Source organism: Eschrichtius robustus, chromosome 17 (assembly GCF_028021215.1).
Source record: "Eschrichtius robustus isolate mEscRob2 chromosome 17, mEscRob2.pri, whole genome shotgun sequence".
Taxonomy (NCBI): Eukaryota; Metazoa; Chordata; class Mammalia; order Artiodactyla; family Eschrichtiidae; genus Eschrichtius; species Eschrichtius robustus.
The window spans coordinates 9,193,833-9,215,977 of record NC_090840.1 but is presented as its reverse complement, the minus strand read 5'-3'; the positions used below and the strand labels follow the sequence as shown (position 1 = coordinate 9,215,977).

Here is a 22,145-nt window from a genome sequence, read left to right as displayed (position 1 = left end):
ATCCAGTCTTAAGGTAACACACGCAAAAATTTGTTATCCACATTTCTACATTTCTGATGGCTTAAGCCATATCCTAACATGATTTCAATATACAGCATAATGTCTCCACATTTCAGTTTTCTCATCTGTAAATAGGAAAAATATTAATATCTGGAAGAATGAAACAAGGGAACTGAGGGGGCAATAGGATTTTATTCCATATTGTAACAATGATTACTTTTTAAAATTCAGAAAATAGATTTTATGAGCCAAATATCTTTTAGTGTGCTCTCAAATAAATCACCTTCTCACAGCCTCCTGCAAGACTGAATATTTAGTATTTCAATGTGGGGACAATGGAAAAACTGAAGCTCATCCCAAGCCTGGAAGAACCAGACATGGTGTAAGAGGCTATGTTGGTCTTCCTGCCACTGATTACTTGACATTCCCGTGGAAGGAGCTTTGAGGACCAACAAGTAGGCAAGTGGGGCAGCTGGGCGTGGGCGTAAGTCCCTCTTCCCTCACAGGAATCAAGCAACACCCATTAAGCAGAAACTACTTTCCTCTCAGTGTGGGATTCTAGAGTCTAGTCAGTCACCTAGAAGTGAAACGATGATCAACTCTGGATCATTTAGTCACAAATCAGTTATCAACTCCAATGTTTAGGGAGGTCCGAAAGCTATTATACAAAAGGAGTTAATACTGGAATTTTTGAATATAAAAACTTCTCCATTATGTTTATACAATTTTGCAGATGCACTCAAAAGCAATAAATAAAACATTTAGGTTAGGAAATACACTTTCTATTCACGCATTAATTAGTTACATTAAGGGCTTTATAAATCAGCTCCTGTATGTCCAAGGAAGAAAATCTGCTTTCTTCTGATGAAAGCCCCATCCCAGTGGCGGCTGGTAAATCATGAGTGACTCGCTCTGAGGAGCGAGAGGAGGACCTGACTGGAGTTTGCGTATCTTTATGACATGAACACTTCCACCATAATAGGTTTTTAGCTACCAATATGATGCCAGTGGATGCAGAGTTGGAAGGCGATGCTGGGCAGGGTACTGTCACATAGAATTTCTACCCTACAGACGCCATAGATGTAAAATCACCCCTGGAGCGCCAGTAACAGGGCGATGCAGTAAAATAACTAGGAAGGGTTGAGACTGGGATATTTATTACTTTGGATTTTCATGTAATTTAAAATGTATGTAACTAATGCTTAATAAAGGCTGTGTTTAACAAGTGGCTCACAGAATTTCTGGAAACATAGCAGTAAATTCTCCCCGGTTGGTACGAGCTGGCCCTAGTACATCACTGCCTTCATCTGCAGATAAAAGGCAAATGTACAGAAGAGAGAACAGAAATCGAAGCACAAGAAATTCAATTAAAATATAAGGAGGACTTGGCTGCTAGTGAAAATGTCCATTCTCAGAGATATTTAAGAATCGACAGCAGGGTCTTCGGTACTGAAGATTCATGCTTTGACCTGCTGTAGTGCTAAAGACAGGTCTAGATCATTTCTTAAAGACCCCTCAAATCTAAGATATGATACGTTTCATAAATTATAATTTGAAAGAGCTCCCTCATCAAGAATTTATATTTTAAATACAAATTGATAACGAGTTGCCATTAACGAGAATTTTATATTTCGCATTATCTTAATTATGATCAGTCACAGCTAGTTATCAGTACAGGAAACACAACTGGAGAGCAGAACATTCCACTTTGTACTTTAATTAACAGATTTAACCAATCAACCTCTGTAGCCTGGCGCTTCCCACATGCAAGCACTTATACTACATGTGAATCAATACCAAAGTATAACCACGGTCTCTAATGACTGCAATAGAGAAAAACTGTCAGAAATATATTTATGACTTATCATCACAACCATTGAGCTCGTATCTCTTACGAGAATCTGATTGCTACAAACCTATTCCAATACCTCTTGTTAATAAAGGAGCTAGGCCTCTGTATGAAACCATTCTAAACACGAGTACCTGTGGACAGAGTGGAGAGAAGAAACTCGAACATTTAATCCTACTTAATGATTCAGGAATACAATTAATCAGCAAAGCCATTCTAAGGAGTGGTCCTCTAGGCAGAAAAGAAAAAAAAAAAAAAGAAACCTAGAAAAACAGAACAAGATCATTAACATTGGCACGATCTTGCCCTCCCTTCATTTAACAAAGGACCGTCTAATTCCTGCAATCAGAGCCCTTGTCAGTATCCCCAGCCCGGCTGCCCACCGGCCTTCAGCCTCATCTCCCCGTCCCAAGTAGATGCTTCTCCTCCAAATCTAGGAACTGGGGATGCTCTTACAAGAGTCCAACAGAATAGCAATCTGCTAGTTCAAGGATTTCACCTTCCCTAACTCCGTGATTAAGCAAGACTCAAGGATTTCCCCAGATTTTTTTTTTTACTATGCCCATCTTAAAATATCTATTCTCCAATCCTCTACCTAGACCTACGTAGAATCTAAAAAAGAGTGCATATATGTATATGTGTAACTGATTCGCTTTGCTGTACAGCAGAAACTAACACAACATTGTAAAGCAACTATACTCCAATAAAAATTAATAATAAAAAAAGGAATGTTCCACTAAAGGACATTTAGGGCCTATCTCCTGTTTTATTTTAGTATCTGCCAAATATATCAAATTAAAAATGTAAATTAGATAGTTTGTGCTATGTGTCATTTGCTTGTTCTACCATTTAACTGGCGTTTTGAATACCAATCATTGACAAAGTGTTATCTTTTAGTCTAATGTTACATTCTGTTGTAAATGTATGAAGATTCACACACATTAACATCAATTAGTGTTAATGGAGATTAAAAGCATGAGTTTTTGATGCACCTTAGAAAGAAGGTCCGCTTTAACCTTATCAAGTATTTGCCAAATAGTCTCCCTAAAATTGACATTCGAAATGTCTTCAAAATTGTTTGAAAAATCTTTTTCCAAAATTAATGTTAAAATTTCTTCGCAGTGTAACGTAAGTATTACAAGAAAATCAAAATAAGCAATTAAAAAGATAATCATTTGTGGTTTTCTTTTTAACCTCATTTTTTGTCTAAATTACTATAAATCCTAACTTACCTATGAATCAGCTTTACTTTCAGAATGATTAATACATTTATTCTCCTATTCCATATTATCTCCACTATGATATTAGGCAGCTAACTTTCAAAATGCAACACTAAAAGGCACCCAATTCTCCAGCCCCGTGCCAGGGTGCCCCTCCCAGCAAGCGGATCAAGTGTTGGATTTCCACCTAACACACAACACCTGTGTGCCACACACAACCTTATATTAATGCTCTGATCAAATATGCTCTGCTGGATCCCTCCATTTGGCTGGTCATCTGTTTGTTCCATTTTTCTTCCCAGCACTATTACTGCTTCATTCAATGGGACCTTGGGAAGAACGGAAGGTAGATGCTTCTGTGGTTTGTCATCTTGTTGTGAAAGCCCTCAAATTTTCTGTTTTCTGTTCTGATTTTTATTTTTATCTTTAATGAGTAATTTTTGTTAAGCACTTGAAATCCTGCTTTTGAATGCAAGATGTACTTCACCTGATGAAAACATATGCTTAAGAAAATTGTCAAAATATACACAAATATATCTGCTTTATTTTCTGCTCACATATACAAACGTTTGCAAAGAAACTGCAAAGTTTATATTACTATGTCTCTAATGCCAAAACCTTAAGTAATATTAACTCAAAATTTCTTAGGCTTACATTTGAAATTCTTCCTTTATATAATGTGGATAATTGTTCAAATGTTTCCCGGAGACCTAAAGTATACATTGTAAAATTGGTGAGAGAAAGGTGAAAAAATATGGACAGAGCAGCTCATTTTTTAAAACAGAAAGTACTATCGAAGTTCTGGGGAGAGAAAGCAATTTATTTTTCAACATCTTATGATCAGGATTATCCTCTTAGAGGGAAAACAAACTAAGCAAAAAAAAATCCACATGGAAGTGACCAGAATGAAAATGATTTTATTAAAACTGGGGACCATTTTTTTAAAAAATCAATAGCACTTGATATTTTACGAAGAATAAAATAACACAAGTATATATAAATATTTCCATTTCAGTGAACTTTGTGCATTTCCATTTTCTCAGTTTTACCACTTGGAGTCCTGGTTTCCGTCCTGTTCTCATCTATCTTTATGCTCTCTCTCTTCTATTCTTTTTTTTAAACATCTTTATTGGAGCATAATTGCTTTACAATGTTGTGTTAGTTTCTGCTGCATAACAAAGTGAATCAGCTATACATATACATATATCCCCATATCTCCTCCCTCTTGCGTCTCCCTCCCATCCTCCCTATCCCACCCCTCTAGGTGGTCACAAAGCACCGAGCTGATCTCCCTGTATGCTTTCTCTCTTGACTGATCTCCTCCAAGGCTTTAAATACTAGTATTGGACATGGTGCCCAAGTCTGAAGATTTGATCCAAAGTTGTCCTCTGAGTTCCAAGCTCAGATACCTGACAGCTACTTGGCCTTAGGTGTCAGAATCTTAAAATGTCTCAAACAGAACCCTTCTGTCTCCAAACACTCCTGGCTCCACCTTCACACCCACAACACCCAATTTCCCCACTTTCAGTAAAAAGCACTGCAATTCAAGTCTGTTACACAAAATGTGCGGGTCAACCCCTCAGCAAGTCCTAGGCTTTTACTCCTAAATCATGTCCCAAGTCCACCCTTTCCCCCATCTGTCCTGATTCGAATTCCTGCATGTGTCTGATTCAAATTCTCCCTTGCTCAGAATAACAGAAGAAGATCCTGGCTGCCTTTCTTCTCTTGTTTCTCTCTAGTCTATTCTCTACTCAGCAATGAGAGTATTTTGAAACACAAGTCACTGGACGCCAGGACTCTGTTTAAGATACTCCAGTGGATTCGCATTGCTCTTTGAATGAAGTCCGGTGCCACCGCAGGTGTCCAATGCCATCTCACCGCATGCACCCCATCTCATGCTGTGCCCTCGCCACACCAGACTCCTGTCACATCTAGAAATGTTCAAGGCTCTTTCAAAACTGGAGGCTTTGCACATTTGGTTTCCTCTCCTTAGAATGGTTCCCCGCCCTCTGCAGGACTGAGAAGTTTTCCTGACCACCCCAGCGAAGAAGACCCCTCCCTACTTCTCTGTGTATACTACACTTTCATCTCCTTAATGGCACTTCATACTTGTAATTAGGTAATCTTTGTTTACACATTTATTGGCAGCCCTTCTGCCCTCAGATATAAACTCCAAAAGAGCAGGCCTACATCTGAATAGCTCACACCTATATACCAAATGCTTGGACTCTATGAATAAATGTTGAATGTTGTTGATTATTTCAAGTACAGGAAGCAAAGAACACAGTAAAGAGAGTGCAGATTCAAATCCGAACCCTGGTTCCATCGTTTACCAGCAGGATAGTCTTGGGCATGTCACTTAAACTCTCTACCTCAATTTCTGAATCTCTAAAATGAATGGTTGTGAGAACTACATGATTTCAAAAGTATCTAGAGCAATGCCTGGCACAGAAAAAAAAAAAACTCAGTGAAGTTTAGCTATTCATTTATGCATTAATTTATTCTCCAAGTATTTACTGAGTGCTTACCCTTTGCAGGGTGTAGTGTAAAATTCTGTGAGTAAATCAGTCTTTGCCATTTGTGGACTTGAAATCCAGTAAAAGAAACAGCATGTACACAAAGAGATAAACACAAAGAAAGTTTGCTAAGGGCTGCTGTAAACAAGTAGCACAAACTGAGTGGCTTAAACCACAGAAATTCTATTGTGTTACAGTTCTGGAGGCTAGAAGTTTAATATTAAGGTGTTGGCAAGGTTGTTTCCTTCTGAGGGCTTTGAGACAGAACCTGTTCCATTCCTCTCACCCAGCTTCCGGTGGTTCGCTGGCAATCTCTAGCTTTCCTTGGCTTGTGGAAGTATCACCCTGTTCTTCCTGTTCCTGTTCATATGGCGTTCTTCCTGTGTTCCTGTTCATATGGCGTTCTTCATGTGTGCATGCCTGTGTCCACATTTCCCTTTTATATAAGGATACTCAACTAATTACACCTGCAATTGTCCTTTTTCCATATAAGGTCAGGTTCTGAGTTACTGGAGGTTAGGGCTTCAACATAAGAATTTGGGGGGAACACAATTCAACCCATAAGTCTATAAGAATATAACATTTCTTAAGCAAGTTCAATACTCTGTACACTTAAATAACAAGAGAGCTGTAAATGGATTTGGATTTGTAGAAAATTGGCTAATGCAGAATATTGTAATGATTTCAACATCAATCATGTTATAACTAAAGTCTCGTTATTAGCCAAAATTTTAATTTCTCTTTTTCGAAGTTTCATAAGATGAACCAGAGTATTTAAATATAGAAAAAGAATAGAAACTAAATGATTACAAATTATATTTTTCAGGAGAAGAGAAAAAGCTATTAAAATTTAAAACATCTTAAAACAAAAGCATCAGTACACTACATAGTAAAATAAATGTATCTGCATCCACTGCCAGATATCTATGATAAGTGAGGGGTACCCTTCTTAAAACTTAGTTTAAAAATATGTTACCACAACTACACCACCATCATTCAGACACCTCTCAACACATTTTATCTCAGCATCACAGTGTCACAGGTGATCACAAGATGGTCTGAATGTGGAGTGGAGAGACAGTTAACTGATTTTCACTGTGAGAAAAAAATTACTAGTTTTATTTCAGGACAGGATGTTCTCTAAAATAAAAACAGGGTCCATCTAGGTGTTAAGAGCTGCTTGTTTTCTATAAATCCTCTAAAGATTTCTGTTACTGTGGATATGTAAAGTAAGAGTTTGGGATTTTTTAGGCCCCATAGGAATATGTGGTCACCTGTCCATAAAGTGATGCAAGGTGCAATAAATCTCCCCTGGTGATAACCATATCCGGGGACAAAGTTGCTCCCTGTGATGTTGAGAAGACATCTAAAGTTCTGTGGGAGCAATCCCTGCCAAGCTGAGTTCAACATTTCATGAGGCCATTCTGAGAAAGCAGCTCAGAAATGCATGTGGAAGAAATTTTAGACTGAAAAACATGCCATTAAGACTCATTTAAATGTGGCAACCAAAAACAATTTACTAAAAGCATATGATCAAATGTTTCACACGTATATAATAATAGAATACATGTTATTTTGAAACAAGAAAAATCAAAAGTAGCCTTACAAAAATGTGTCTAAAGTTCTTGGATGACTTGATGAATGTGTTACCTGGTGATGAACTGCTTTTTCAGAAAAGATTTACTTTGCACAGTTTTCTACGGGCATGCGCTCACGCTTTTCACATTCTCTCCAAGCTCATTTAGCAGAATTAAGAACGTGAACGTGGAATCTGAGGCAAACACACAAATGTGCTCGAGGGTAGAAGCACAGTAGCATGGGAGGTGGCCAGAGTAGTGCAGTGAAGGAAGTAGAAAGAAGAGTGAGATTTTGCAAACCAAAGTGCATCCAAATACACTAGCCTCAAAATGGTAAATTCTCTCTAATGATATCCCCAATCTGGGGAGGAGGGAGGTCGGATTTAGTGTGAATGAGATGATAAAAACCTTTCATTTGTTTCTTTAACTTTAAGAAGGAGTTAATGGACCATCTTTTAATGGTCCACACAGTGACTTAGTCATTAGCACACAGACTCTCTTCAGCAAACGTGTCCTCCAAATACCATTCCCCCTCAACACCCGCACTTATTTGTTGCTTCATAACCCCCATCTTCCAACAGTTGGTGGGAGCAGAAAAAAACATGAAAGGGAAAAAAATGACAGCTGGTTTCAGTGGGAAGAACAAGAGATCTGGGAGTCCTACCCAGCAGTATGCTGGAGGAGGCTTACACCAGATCAGAAAGTTAGACTTTTAGGATTTTATGAGCCAGCTGTAAAACACAACCATTATTTTAAAATAAATAATAAAAATTTTTAATTGTATTAAAAACAGAGGGACTAAATATTTAAAACACATCCTTTCCTCATTATTTTACTGTCTTCCTTTTTCTATGCTTCTGAGGTTATTTATGCTTATTTTATCTGTATGATGGAAATGCTATGTAATGTTGTACTTCAAATTGGCCAAGGTGGGAGTATTTACATCAAAGAAATTGGCAAATGCTAAAAATCAGGGTGTAACACTGATTTTGTTTTGTTTTGTTGATCATCTAGACTTAAAAAAGCGATGGAAAACTTTTTTCTAGTAATGTGTATTCAACCTAAGATGTGTCATGTCATTATATTGCCAATAGCACAAAAGAATTGAGACAACCCAATCAAAAAATGGACAGAAGACCTAAATAGACATTTTTCCAAAGAAGACATACAGATGGCCAATAGGCACATGAAAAGCTGCTCTACATCGCTAATTATCAGAGAAATGCAAATCAAAACCACAACAAAGTATCACCTCACATGGGTCAGAAAGGCCATCATCAAAAAGTCTACAAATAATAAAAGCTGTAAAGGGTGTGGAGAAAAGGGACCCTCCTACACTGTTGGTGGGAATGTAAATTGGTACAGCCGCTATGGAGAACAGTATGGAGGTTCCTTAAAGAAATAATAATAGATTTACCATATGATCCAGCAATCCCATTGGTGGGCATATAACCAGAAAAAATGAAAACTCTAATTCGAAAAGATACATGCACCCCAATGTTCACAGCAGTCCTATTTACAATAGCCAAGACATGCAAGCATCCCAAGTATCCATCAACAGATGAATGGATAAAGAAGATGTGGTACATACATACAATGGACTATTACTCAGCCATAAAAAAGAATAAAATATTGTCATTTGCAGCAACACGGATGGACCTAGAGATCATCACACTAAGTGAAGTCAGACAAAGACAAATATTACATGATATCACTTATATGTGGCATCTAAAAAAATAATACAAATCAACTTATTTACAAAACAGAAACAGACACACACACAGAAAACAAACTTATGGTTACCAAAGGGGGAGGGGGAGGAGGAGGGATAAATTAGAGGAGTATGGGATTAACAGATACACACTACTATATATAAAAGAGATAAACAGCAAGGATTTACTGTACAGCACAGGGAACTATATTCAATACCTTGTAATAACCTATAATGGAAAAGAATCTGAAGCTGTACACCTGAAACTAACACAATACTGTAAATCACCTATAGTTAAATTAAAAAAAAAAAAAAATTGAGGAAATAATTTTCCAGTGCTTGAAAACTATTACCCAGTTCCGCAAAGAATCTGCTCATATGTTGGAGGAGGTCATGGAGAGGACCTGACCTCCAGTTGACCCTCGAGCTGGACCCGGGCAATGAGAGGCGCCTCACTCCCTCCCAGTCCTCGAATATATGTCCTGCCCACCATTCCCTCAGTCGGGGCTGTTTCAAGGATGCAGCCTGCACAGAGCAATGTGTTGTTGAGACCATCTGGACGGTAGACATGACTGAACCCAAAAAACGCCTCTAAATAAACTGAAGGTTCTGGCTGCTGGGGGAGGGGCGGAGAGCAACTCATCTTGCGGCAGTCCAAGAGGAGCCTTGTAAATTCTCTTGCAAATTAAACCTGCCGCCTACCAATCAGGAGCTGCCTGCCTCTTCTGCCCCTCCTTGGCCTCGGGCTATGGGGGAGCCAGTCTAGAATTCCACCTGGGTTCAAACCAATATCACGTCATCGATGGAGTGAAGTTACAATACCGACTTCCTGGTTTCACTTTCCTATTCCTCCTCAAAGGAAATAAAAATATTAACCAGCATTTACCTCAGAACTACAGAACCAAGAGTTCATCAAGTTCATCAGACTGAAGAGATTCTGCCAGAATTAATCAGTTATGTAGAATTTACAATAAAGAGTACTGCGTATTTTATTATAAGTATTTGTCAAAGTGACTGCTACACATCCTTATATAAAGATTTATAATGTACTAAGTAACAACGTAAAATATACGTATATGTTTTGTTTTGTCCGAGATCCAATCATTAAGTGTTTACCATCACTCGGCTGTCTCTCCCATCCGAAACCTATTGATTTGAAGAAGTTGTTTAAACTCTACGAGCATCAGCTTCCTCATCTGCAAACTTGTGAAATGGGTGCCTTCCTCAGAGGGTAATTTTAGGGGTAAAACAAAATAATGTTCACGCAAAAACCCGGTAGGGATCGCAAATGTTAATCACCATCGTCCATTCAGCTGTATGTTTTCTCTCCTAATACGAGCTCTTCTAAGGACTCGCAGGGTTTACAAAGATGAACGGTGTTTGATCCTTATCCTCAGGCTGCTTACAGTCTATGTGGAAATCACTAAAATAATGTAAGAGGATGAAATGTGTTCTAACAGAGGAAAAAGCAACCTACCGTGCAATTAAAGGAAAAGAAGGGATTGGTCTTTACCTGGAGCACCACGGAAGACTCCATAGAGAAGGTGGCATTCTAAGATAAGCTTTGAAGAGTAAGTTGCATTTCTATCAGTTGAGAAGGTGTACGTGGAAAATGCAGGCATTCGAGGCTGACACATGAAACACCAAACACATCACCATCACAAGTATTACAACCTCAGCTAAGGAAATCATAACTGCATTGATAAATCCGCTGCATCAAAAACCCTTCCATGTTACTTCCACATAAAACAGAAAGGATTATGCTACTGTAGATTACACAATCCAGCGTGCCCATCTACAATTTTGCATATTCAAAGGTTGACTAAATATTTATTGTTTTCCCAGCTCATAAGCCACGTCCACTTCTAATAACCAAAGTGTAAATTATCCTCTGACCTTCTTTCCTTAATGAAAACATTCATGTTCCAGTGAATTTTCAAATTATTTTTCAAGGAAACTCTATAAAATACATCCTATTGTTAAATAGGACAAAAGGGACTGTTCCATAGATTTAAAGGAAAGTAGTCACTGATTCCAGATCTATAAATATATAAATTATGCACACATTATGTAAACAATGAAGAACACCTCTAAAGTGAGGGTTGAATGGGAGAGTAAAACACGGAAGAGAAAAGTGAAGCCTTTTAAAACATTCGTGGGTACTAACTATTAAAGAAAGAGCATTATTTTATCCCTCAGTTAATGAGCCTTGCAAGGGTTGACGTGACTTGGTCAAGCTCTCCGAAAACCTTTTTCCTCTTGCTAGTCAAAATATGCTAGCTAATGTTTGTCACTTTAAAAAACAACACTTGGAAGAAAGCTTGACAGAGCATCTACAGAGTCTGTATTAAGTGTAATAAAAGAGCGATGTCTATTAATCTCTCACACACAAGTCTCACACGTTAAGGTCTGTGGCCTTGACCTCAAGGGACTATGAAATAGACCACAGGCCCAGGCTAGGTCCCAACAGCACATACGTCAAGATAAGCATTCGCTCCGCACTGAAACCCCTATCGCTCTCTACTCTTCCCATTCCATGCACTTCCTGGCAAGCCACTGCGCCTTCTCTCCCTGATGACAGCTGTCAGTCTGTCGCCGTCTGAACACGCAACATTTCTACAAAATCTAAAGAGAAATTGGAAGGGCAGGGGCTAAAACACTCTGTTTAAAAACACACAGCGCGACCTCCTTCCTGGAGATCCGAGACTCCTCAACCACCCCCTTTCAACCGCAGGAGGGAAGAACCGCCTCTTAACTAAGACTTGGAGCTCGCCCCGTCTCCTCGGACCTGGGCATTCCCACGCACCTTGTCACACAACGTTACTGGAAACCATCCCGAGAAGAAAGAGCCCACAAGCCCCTGTGAAACTTCAGCGGGAATGCGGAGGTGCTAAAGCCAGCCGGCCAACCCAGGGGCGGGGAAGTCGCTCACCCCCCGGCGCCCGGGCAGCAGCCCCTGGACCTCGTGGCGACGCCCGGCGGGGGCGCGTGAACCCCCGTGCCCGGGGCCGCGGGGAGACCGCGCCCTCCCGCAGGGCGACCCGGTGAGTGCCCGCGGCGGGGAGGGCAGTGCGAGGGGAGCGGCGGCGGGGAGGGTGGGAGCCGGCGGGAGCGCGGGGCTCGGCCGCCCGCCCGCCCCGCGCCCGGAGCTGCGGCTCCGCGGAGGGAGCCGGCGAGGCCGGTCCCGGGGCAGGAACTCACCAGCTGCAGCGCGCAGAGGCCGATGAGCGCACAGCGCCCGGTGCAGCAGCCCATGGTGCCCGCGTTGTCCGAGCGGCGCGCGCCGCCAGAGATCCGCGTCGTCCGGCGCCGCTGCCTCCGGACTCCCGAACAGCCCCCAGCCCGGCGCTCGCCCGGCCCGGCCCAGGCTCCACCGCCCCGCGGCCGCCGCTTGCCGCTCTCGGGGCCGGGCTCGCGCGCCGCCTTTGTTAGTTTCCCGGGCGGGCAGAGGTCAGGACGGCGCGCACGACCCGAGCGTCTGGCGGGGGTCTCTGCCGCCCGCTGTGCGGGTCTGCTTCTTGGGGAGGGGGAGCCGGGCGGGCGGGGCGGGGGCGGAAGGGAGGCTACAGATGGTGAGTGGGTGGAAGTCTGTTTAGGGGAGGGGAGTGTGGAGGAGGTGGGCGTCTGAAAAGTGGAGTGGGCCGCGTGTGTGCGTGCGTGTGTGTGCGTGTGCGTGTGGCGGGAAGGGATGAATGGAAGGGAGTGCCGGGGGGAGGGTCGGCCTGTCTTGTTTGGAGCCTGGAGAGGGAGGACGAGGAGGAGAGAATGAGAATGCGAATGAATATGAATGAGCGTGAACGGGGGCGTGTGCGGGTGCTGGAGACCCTCGGCGGCGGGGGGAACCGGGGAGACCCGGGCGCGGCTCTCTCGCTGGGGTCTGTGCTGGGTGTCGGGAAGGTGGTCGAGGCGGGTGCGAAGGAGGGGACCGGGTTTGGCTGAGGTGCCCCGGAGGTGGAGAGGGTGGGAGTTGAGACGGCGTGGGGCCCGTGGGAGACGGGCCCGGAGGCGAGAAGCCGAGGGCGGGCGAGCGCGGCGGAGCGCGGGCCGAGCTCCGAGACGGCGGGCTGCGAGCGCGGGCGCGTCCGCTCGGCCGGCGCTGGGCGCGCGGCTCCGGGGTCTCGGGGCCAGGGTCGCCCCTGCCGCTGCGGCCGGCTGCCCGGAGGGCGCCCCTGCCGGAGTCTCAGGGGGAAAGTTGACCGAGTTGGATGGGCGAGAGGCGGGCGATGCGGCGGCGAGGAGGTGCGCCGGCCGGGAGCGCGGGGATAGAGCGGGACGCCGCGAGGAGACCTGGCGTAGGTTTTCTCCACTCAAATGCTGTTAGAGATTGTCACCAGGCGTGAAAGGAGAGGACGCGTGGCTTTTTCTAGGAATGGAGAATGTTTCCGGGGTGAGGATAAATATGATTTCTCCCTAGAGGGAATTAAATTGTTTGAAAGGGGCTTGGAAATAAGACCTGGTCCCGGATGGTTAAGATCCAGGACAAACTCTCCATGAACCCCAAGGAGGCTCTCTTGCTCTCTCTCACCTAATAGATGAGAGCGGAGGAGTTCTGCGGAGGATTCAGTTTCTTCAGGCTCGGTGTCAGATTTCATGGGCATGTTTGCTGTACCTGGTGGAAGAACGCACGGAGCTCGCGCACCTGGAAGAGCAGGAACAAGCCTCCCGGCCAGTTGTCTCAAGAGGTTTTCTGCGGATCTTGGCACTGAAACCCCCTTCTAACCCACTGCGGCCCGCCTGGGTCCTTAGTGGTAGGTTAGTGAGAAAAGGAGAGAGATCTCTGTGTTTTAAAAAATTCACTCCGTGCAGGGAAACTCTGCTCAAGGCAATCCTTCAGACATTACCGGGAGTTTTGTTTTTATTTGTTTCGAAATTAACTGGCTCTTTCTAAACCATTCCTTCAGGACTGAGGTTTATAACTTAAAACAGAGTTCCCAGGAAAATTGTTGCATGCTGTCTTTGAAATGCTAGTAGGGACACACGGAATAGTCTGCAGATTTGGGTAAATGAAGGGGTCAAGAACACAAGTTGTTGGATTCCATCTCTGTCCACTGTCTGGGAGAAGGGGACTAATAGAGGCAGAAGCCTTTTTTTTTTTTTTTTAAACCCAACCTTTAAGACATCAGAGATCATGAGGGCATACTTCTTTTACGCACAATAAACATAACCGTCACCATTCATGATGAATGAAAACAACAGGAAAAAATAGACCCTGACAAACAGGTAATTTAGCATATAGAAAAGGACAACACAGAAAGTTCCAGGCCACTGACCCCTCTGAAAGCTGTAGGAGGCAGCTGAAGAGGGAGAGAACATGAACTAGTCTACCTACAACTTCCAGAAATGATCACAACCTCTTCACCATCAGGGACTGTGATGAATGATGATACTAAACATAATGGCCCTTCGTTCCCTCCACATTTACATATGTTTACCCCAGTATCCTTTTTTCATCGTTTTATTTATTTTTTAGGAAGTACCAAATTTGCAGCTAAGATGCACTGGGTCCTTGCCAGGCACCAGGCTAAGTGCTTTATGTGTATTCATTTATTTAACCCTCACAACAGCCTATGAAATGGGTGCTATGAGCATCCCCAGTGCAAAGATGTGGAAATGGGAACAGGGCATCCCGCGGCTACTGAATGGATGAAGAGGAACTCAAAGCCAGGTCATCTGACTCAAGAGCTCCTTGATGTACGTGTTCACCATACTGCCTTTAAATCTTAGGGTGCGAGTGACACCTGCGCTGGCGCTAACTGCTCCCACGGGGAGCAGGCATAGTAATTTGCATTTACCCCGTTTCCGGAGTCAGTGCCACTCACGTGGTGTGATTCCAGGGAAACAGGAGGGTCCTCCTATACCTTTCCCTTTCCCACTGCCCTCTCTACTGATAGACCCAGATTGGCGTTTCTTCCTTGTACAGTTAAAGACGGTTGAAAAATGCATTTGGCTTTGAAAGAGAGGAAGAGGAAAGACTCAGAGATGGCACAGTGCTAGTAATAAGTCTAGAAAGTGTGTGAAACTACCTCTGTTTTTCTCTCCGGTCTCTCATTCATTTTCTAAATTGAATTCCATCATGAACTAAAAATCTTCCTCCCTTCCTTCTTTGTTTCCTTTCTTCCTCAGTGCTGCCCTCAAATATTTCTTTCTTCTTTTCTTAATTGCTTATTATGTCAAAGGCTACGCTAGCTGCCAAGTTTGCAGAGCTAAGTGATATACTCCCTCTCCTCCCTCAAAGGCTTGGAGGTGGGAAGGGAAAGCAGAAGGTCAATGAAGCGGGGCCCACTTGGCACTGAGTGCTGTCACCGAGTGCTGTCACTAAGGGAATTAACTGTCTCTTGGGGAGGGGAGAGGAGAGGAGAAGAGAGTAGACAGTGACTGAGCAATGGAAACAGTGGGGCCCAGGGAGGATTTTGGAAAAGTTATTAATGAAGAAATAATAATCTAAGGAACAACTAATCCAATGTATGGTTGGTTGTGTCATTCCTCACTGTAGAATCTCAGACAAGTCACTTTGCTTCCCTTCGAGTCCTCGTTTTCCTGTGTAAAGTGGGCGTGATGTATGACTTGCCCCATGGGAATAAGCCTGACATTTCTTCTTCCTCCTCCACCTACATGTGTCTTGCTCCCTCACCTCATGTCACATCCCATAGAGGCCTTTGCTGACCACGCCATCTGATTTAACACCCCAGTCAGTCTATTGCATTTTCAATCAAAACATTGATTTGTTCATAATTTCCCATCTCCCCCACTCAAAAACAATGCTGTTTCTCTAGTGCTTATAACAATAGTTAAACTCAATATTTGTTGAATTAAAAAAGATAACGTGTGCACATTTTTAGCATAATACTTTGCACACAGTATTGACTATATACGTATACACATATATATGTAGAATACAGTAAGTATGAAACATATACGTATACACAGGCAGACATATCCTAATGACAGCAGAGTCTATGGTTTTTTTTCTTTCTTCTTTTTATTTCTCAGTTTCTTGGTAAAATTCCTTTTGAGAAACTCCAGTCCTGTCCCCCTTAAAGTTGAGAGAGAAGCAAAATATCTATGCACGGGAAGAGGGAGATAACTGAGTTAAGAGAGTGTCCCTAGAGACCAGACTCAGAAGTGCAGATGTCTAGATTTCACAGGACTTCAAATACTAAGATTTGAGACACCAGCTTGAAGGAATTAAAGTTCCTCCTTAATTATTTCACTGCTTTTTAAAAAAAATTTTTTTGAAGACTTCCAGGTCTGCATTTTTGGTTGAATGAAATAGTGTGCAGTTTGATCAAGTGTTCGTCTATCTCCATTGAGAAAAGTTCCCAAACGTGCCACTAAATGTGTGTTTTTTTCCCTGGTGCCTGCTTGATGGTGGGCCCCTTCTTGGCACCTTTTTGGAGCAAGAAAATCTAAATCCTCCACACATCCTCCTGCAACTAGCTTAACTTCATGAATATCTGACAGACATTGTAATGACAGGATGGCTGCTCAGTTGGAGCAAAGATAAGCTTCACCCTGGAGCAAAATCTGGAGACCTACGTGTGGAGCGTGTGAAGCATGGCGGTAAAGGCTGTGGTACATCAGTGTGCTGTCCAATGCCTGTTGAGGCCACAGTCAATTCTAGTTGAACTGATTCACTTGTTATGCATAGCAATGAACGTCCCAGAGTGCTGGGGACACGGGAGAGAGATACTTCTTGCTATTATAAGCACTTTACATCATAGCATTTAAAAGTGACTCCCCCCGCAAAGGGCTGTTTTATTTAGAGGTAAGGTGAGAAAGAAGTGGAAGATGGATAGGGGACGTGAGAGTGTTTTCAAGGACACCAGAAAGCCTGGAAGATTCGAGAATTACAAAAGGAGAAAGAGCGAGGAAATTTCTTTGGAATATTTTGCTTCAAGAATTATTAGTAATAACTAGCTTTAAAATTTGAAAGGGATAGCCAAGCACCATCTTTTTAAATTTCTGTTTGGGTTAAAAATTAAGCCTCAATTAATATTTACCTAGTACACACTTTAGTGGTCTAACAGCACTGATCTTGTGGCTACTATTATCATAATTAATATTGCAATGATATGCATGTAGAGTGTTTCTAATATCATGAACTGAGCCACCACTACTGACACCAGGAGTTCAGGCATTTCTCACTCAGTAGTTTATTGCCAAACATTGGCAACCATTGGGGATTTCTATGCAACAAACGCTACTACACACCTACTATGTCAGAGCCCTCATATCAGAGACACAAACACTTCCTTTACTACCATTAAAATCTGCTCCCCTGCCCTCTGCTTTTCTCAAGATTTCAGAAGATCAGATTAGACTCCTCTGCATGGTGGCTTAGCTAGACATCCAACAAAGGAAGAGAGAAGGTGGCATGACTGAAAGCAAAAAAGAGAACATTAATACAAAGTCATTGAATCCTGATGCCTCCCAACTTGGTTTTTGTATGTATGTATGTATGTATGTATGTATTATCTATCTATTGATACCTATCTATCTATCTGTCTGTCTATTGGATTACATTGTGTTCAAAGGAAAGCAAAGATTTTTTTTTTCTTTTTTTCTCTCGTTTTTAAACCAAGGATGTTAAAAAATTTTTTATCCATTTCAGCACCATATGTGGAGAGAATATCTCTACAAGATGATGAACCTTTGCAGCAGATTTGCTCACATCTCTCTGGTTCCAGAATCAGTCCTATATTATTATATAATGCTTATCTGAGATGGTAACGTTAAGGAAGGTATATGGAATCTCTATAATTTAACACCTTTTTTTTTGTAAGTCTAATAATACTTAAAAATAAGTAGTTAAAAGTAAGAAACAATCATGTAAAATATGCTACACATGTAACAGCAGGCATATGCAATACTGAACAGTAGCCCATGAGAAATGTAAAACCTAATATAAAGTATATTAGCTCAGGCTAATATGAAGCAAACTATTTTTTAGGTATATATAAATGATGGATTTTTTTATTTGTCCATGGTATTATAATATGCATATATGATCCCCCCAAAATATACCAATGTGCGTAAATATACATTTGTTTTAATTTTAAAATCAGCAATACAATGATTTCAAATCACAATGAACCTGCTGCTGCTTATTCCCATGCATTTTTATTCAAGAAATCTAGAGAATTTTTAAAAACCATTAAAGATAATACAATCATATAATTTCCCTTTATATTTTTGAATGGGAAAATAAGAAAATGAAATTGATAGTAGAGAAAATGAGTAGTCCTTTGTAAAATCACTGTGATATTCCGAGGCAGTCTTGAAAATTAGAAGTGGCATTCCGGGCCAAATGGCATAGATTCCCTTTGCATTTACTAGATCCCAAAGTGCCCTCAGTAAGGCTACGGTCTCACCTGAAAGAGTTACAACTCACTACATTATACATTGTATTAAATAGAGTCCTTTGACCTCTTAGGTTTGCCTGGTATGTTTTCCATAGTGGGCTTAACAGAGCAGTGGTAAGGAACTGACAGATTTTGAATACAGTTATAAATATAGCTCAGTTTTGAATATGTTATATATAAAAATAAGTTGATTAAAATAAAAATTAATTAAGGCACAGAAATCTATTCTTGGTTTTAATCAATCCTGAGTACCTGCAAACAGATCCTCAGGTGTGTAGTCAAATCAGTGGTGCTGGGACAGAGTGGGAAATGCACAAAAGCAATTTTCCCAAGAAGCACATCCAGTCTAGAAAAAGTCTTGTTAAGATGGCATCCAACAGCGGTTCGTAGTAGATGCTCTGGCTGTCCCACCGCATCCCTTTGTCCTTACCATTTCGGTGCACACGGGTCCAGTTCCTCCCGGCAGCGCCTGGATTTCACATGCAGGGCAGGCTGCGGCTCCGGAGAATTTCCACCTCCCAGGAGTGACTCTGGAATCCTGACTGATAGAAGTTGGAATAGAAATACTTCAGCCGCCTCGACACTCGGCGAAGATGAGTCAAAGGTGCACATTCTGCATCAGTTCCCCAGCTTCCGTGGCCCTCAGGAGTAATTTGTTTCATAATTTATTGGGTTGGCCAAAATATTCATTTGGGTTTTTCTGTAACATCCTATGGAAAAACCCAGACGAACTTTTTGGCCAACCCAATACCTTTTATTGGCTCTTCCCCTTCTCGGTTTCACGTCCACACTCCTCTTCCGTGGTTTCCGGGGATCATCTCCCAAACAAACTGCTTGCATTTGAATTTTTATCTAGGGGTCTGTTTCCATAAAAGCCCAAAGTAAGACATGGTTACACTCAACTGGTGTCCCATTCTTGGCACCGGTACCTTGACTAAGTAATCAGTAGGATTCAACCTGGATTTTATACATGAAAACGACTTAAAGTGATTCTTTAAATCGATTTTATAAAAATCATAAAAAGATGAGCAGGTGGGGCTTCCCTGGTGGCGCAGTGGTTGAGAATCTGCCTGCCAATGCAGGGGACACGGGTTCGAGCCCTGGTCTGGGAAGATCCCACATGCCGCGGAGCGACTAGGCCCGTGAGCCACAACTACTGAGCCTGCGCGTCTGGAGCCTGTGCTCCGCAACAAGAGAGGCCGCGACAGTGAGAGGCCCGCGCACCGTGATGAAGAGTGGCCCCCGCTCGCCATAACTAGAGAAAGCCCTCGCACAGAAACGAAGACCCAACACAGCCATAAATAAATAAATAAATAAATAAAAATTAAAAAAAAAAAAAAAAAAAGATGAGCAGGTAGTGACCTATCCCACAGCACAGGATCAGAGCTGCATACAGTTCACGATCGCCAACCCAAACATCACAGTGTACTACGTACTAGAAATTTTACACAGTGGGATGCTGACATGAATTTCCCATTTCTTCCTAAGGATTTGGGTCACTCTTAGCAAGAGGTGACAAAAAGAACGAACTCTGTTTTGCTCACGCCTGTATTTCTCTTCCAACATTGATGGGTTCTGCCCAGCTACTTCTAGATATCCTGTATAATGATGATCTCCAATGAAGCAATCTTGCCCTCGCAACAAAACGCTTATTCTAATTATATGCTAATTATTCTCAGTCTCTGCCTGTGTGTAGCTCAACATCTGTTTTCAGTACAACGTTTCCAACTCTTACATTCAGAAAAAGTCACTTCTGGCAAGGGTTACTCCTGGGTGCCTCTCACTGGTCCCTTACGCCTCCTCCTTCTTTCTCCATTGGACAAACCTCAGTTCTCTGTGAGCTCTCATTTCGAAGAGGAAAGGTGAGCCTTTATGTTTCTAGTCCTTTTGGCAGAGAGAACAACTTCCAGAGGGTGTCATACTCTGAAATGGAAGCAGAAAAATACACCTGTCATACTTGCTGTCACTTTAACTCAGAGGTTTTACTGCTTTACTGTTTAATTCCAGTCATGTGATGACACACTGATTAATGAGTTGCGTTTTGTTTCTTAAGTCTCGTTGGAGAAAAGGCATGTCCAAGGTTGAAAGGTGGAGAAAGAGGCCCATCTCAGCGACAGTTAAGCTTGAACCTTTGGGAATACACTTCAAAGCCCATTAGAAATAAAAAAGCTACCAGAAGAACACACTGTCGTGCTTGTTCTGCCATAAATGCATCCTATAAATGATTGCTCTGGGCAGACAGTCTCTGTAGCGTGAACCAATCCTTCAACTGGGCATCATTACATGTTAACGTTAATACTTTGCCCAGATTTATACTGCTAAAGTGCTATTATATCTTTTAATGCACTTGGTTCTCAAACTAACCACAGAGGTATCCAGAATAAGCAACTAACACAGCGAGTCAGTGACTGTTAACCTGTTTCTGCCTCGCAGCCATCGTTTACCATCAGTAAAACATTATCTCTGTTAGTTAAGGCAAGTAGCGTTAGCCGCTGTAACAAACAAATCCTAAATCTTAGTGGCTTTAGACAATAAAACTTTCTCTCTCCCTCACACAAATGTTGTTGTGGGGTGTTTTTAAATTTATGTATTTATTTATTTTTGGCTGCGTTGGGTCTTTGTTTCTGTGCGCAGGGCCCCTCTAGTTGAGGCGAGCGGGGGCTACTCTTTGCTGCGGTGCGTGGGCTTCTCATTGCGGTGGCCTCTCCTGCTGCAGAGCACAGGCTCCAGGCACGCGGGCCTCAGCAGTTGTGGCTCGCGGGCTCTGGAGCACAGGCTCAGTAGTTGTGGCGCCCAGGCTCAGTCGCTCCACGGCATGTGGGATCTTCCCGGACCAGGGCTCGAACCCACGTCCCCTGCATTGGCAGGCCGATTCTTAACCACGGCGCCACTAGTCAATGTGGAAGACTTTCCATGTGATTGTCCAGTGACTCAGCTTCTTCCATCTTTTGGCTTCACTCTCCTCCCGTTCAGCTGATTGAAGGGGAAAGAGTGAGAGAGGGGAGGTTTGCTTGTGGAAGGTTTTTAAGGACCAGACCTGGAAAGGACTACAGCATTTCTGGGCTTATTCTTTGGCCAATACCCAGCCACATGGCCATATCCAAGTTCAAGGGAGGCTGGCAAAGGTAATCTAGCTCTGGGACCACGAGGAGAAAGAAGTAGGATTTGGAGAACACATAGCACTCTCTGCCAGATATAATATGCTGCTTCTAAATTCCTCATTTTGTCCTGTAATCTCCTCCATGAGAATACTCCCTCCCCTTCATGCACTTCCCTTCTCTAGGAAACGTTCACCCATCACGGTCACTGAGCTCAGATGTTGCCTCCTCTGAGAATCCTTCCCTGATGTGCTCACCCCCATCCTCAATTTGTATAAGGTACCCCTTTTCTTGTTCCCTTTCCATCTTAAATATCCCCTATTATTGAATTACATGAGCTCTATTTCCTCTTCTGTCCTTGGACAGTGTGTATTAGTGACAATGCATACTTGCTGAGTTACTGAAAGAATGGAGCCCATTGTTTCCCTTGTGTTCTCCAGTGGCACCAAAATAGCAATCCTCCAACACATATAGGACTGACTTCAAAAGGATCACCTGTAGCGTTTGTTACACCTAGTCCCTCAGCACCAACCCTCAAATGATCCTCCCCCCTCCCTGCTCCCTTGGGCGGAGTATATATTAAGCTCACTCATGACTTGAGGCACCGCAGGACTTGGTCATGTGACTTGCTCTGACCAATGGAATGTGGGCAGAAGTGAAGGTGAGTCCGTTCACAACAGCTGAGCCACAACCCACTCACACAGCTGTAAGCAAGAAAGCAGCGTAAGCCTCTGAGCTTTTTAGCAGAGTTTGTTGTACAGCATTACAAAAGCAAATGTTAACTCCCTCACCCTGATTGTTTTTTTAATAAT

The 22,145-nt window shown here is 42.6% G+C and overlaps 1 protein-coding gene across 1 annotated transcript in view; it reads right to left on the bottom strand.

Moving 5' to 3' along the window:
• NKAIN3 (sodium/potassium transporting ATPase interacting 3) overlaps positions 1-22,145 on the bottom strand; it is a 681,284-nt gene that overhangs the window by 498,964 nt on the left and 160,175 nt on the right. The window contains exon 7 of the mRNA XM_068525591.1: positions 20,061-20,158. The gene's annotated coding sequence lies outside the window, so the exon portion shown is untranslated. The remainder of the gene's footprint in view (positions 1-20,060; positions 20,159-22,145) is intronic.